Source organism: Tigriopus californicus, chromosome 8 (genome assembly GCF_007210705.1).
Source record: "Tigriopus californicus strain San Diego chromosome 8, Tcal_SD_v2.1, whole genome shotgun sequence".
Lineage (NCBI taxonomy): Eukaryota > Metazoa > Arthropoda > Copepoda > Harpacticoida > Harpacticidae > Tigriopus > Tigriopus californicus.
The window spans coordinates 7,427,937-7,429,679 of NC_081447.1; positions in this window are offsets into that span (position 1 = coordinate 7,427,937).

The window sequence follows — 1,743 nt, forward strand, 5'->3', positions numbered from 1 at the left end:
CATTGGATTTTGTTTTCACCCTGATTTGTTTTTGAAGAACCGTTTTGATTCAGGGCAGTTATTTTACTTAATACGTACGCTCCAGGCGACATTATCATTATTCTTTTAGTGCATAATTGCTCAGCACAGATGTTTTTCTCATATTTCTCTTCTCATTCGAAAGTTCTAGAACTTATCCAATGTGGCATAGTGTGTGTGTGGTTCATAGTATCTCCAGTGAAAATATGTTATTTATTATCATGATCTCGCTCTCTCCCTGGATGGACTCGGCGAAGAAACCAATGCTGCCATAAAACAAATATTGTACATGAACTTAGAAGAGCTGAAGAGTCAAACAAAGGACCTGGTACAATCAACACACAAGGGGAAAGATACGACTTATCAGACTGCCGACTATTCATAATCAACCACCCTCTACTGTGAGTGGAGGCAAAAGATATTCCTTTATTTGTTCAAGTCCCATTGGTAAACCATCCAAGTCCAAGTATTTTTCAGATTTTCCTTTCTTAAACCATTACAACGGTAGTGTGTTTGTAGTTGTATGCTTTCCCTCTCAAACCACTTCAGCCGACTTGTGAGTAATCATTACATGTACGTAGACCATTTATGTAGGGCGAGCTGTCAATCGAGTACGTTCACCTCATAACTCAGTAGAATGCGGAACAATAATAAGCGAATGTGTAGGAAACATAGCTAGTATAACTTGAAAATTAATCCGACAAACACCCAATCCAAATTAATCCGAGTACATTCCTCGGTCATTTAGCTACTCATGAGATGTCAGAGCGACTGAAAGACATTTGACTGCCATTGATCTTACATATGCTACGCATTAAAACAGAGGATGAGAAATGCGTGTCTAAACTAGTTCACCAAAATGTCGATAAAATAGATTATACTTGTGTTGTGGTCAATACGTGGATAGTACACCTCTCTCCTCGAAGATAGTACCTTACCTACTATGCTGCTGGGCGAACGGACTGTACAATCATTGACTCATCTAAAGTCACATCTTCGTACTTAGTTCAAAACGAGGAAGCAAATCATCGACCAGAACTTTTCATTTTGGTTTGTTTTCGTCAGTCAACCCGGACGTTCGCACTTAGATTGAAGGGCGTATATGCAAAATGTAGGAAAATATCTATTGTTAGCCAACAACAATACGCAAAACACTTGAAAATGGAATGCAAACCAGGCCTTTGATTAGCCAGGAAAATACCAGATGTACGTATTTTACGCTCGAACTTGGCTGCAATAGTGACTGATCTACAGACAAAATCTAACAATCTTGCAGACCCAGTTAGAGACAGACAAGGCTTTCAGTTCAGATAGACGTACGGGTGTAGTTGAGATTGTTAGGATCATGGCATCGTTCTGTCGGTTTTTGTGCAGTTGGTACGATATGATTGCTTTGTTGAGAAGGGAATGAACGTAAATACTAATGGTGCAGCCAATTGAGGGAGGCCCGTGGCCGCTCAAATTCGGATCCTTACGTAATTGCAAGAAGGTATGAAATGCCAGAGATTCTTGGGTTAGTAACTCGGAGCAAAGTTTGTTCAATCCATTAATATCTTACGAAAGGAAAAAGCTTTACCACACACAACGTCAGCAAGCATTTTACTTAACATGGCAACCTACAGTCTAGTGTTTCAGTGTGCAGTATGTGTATTTTGCTCGCTGCTTTAATTACAAGACATTCCTGACAGCATCCAAGCTCGTGCTTGGATCGAACTTATGCATTCT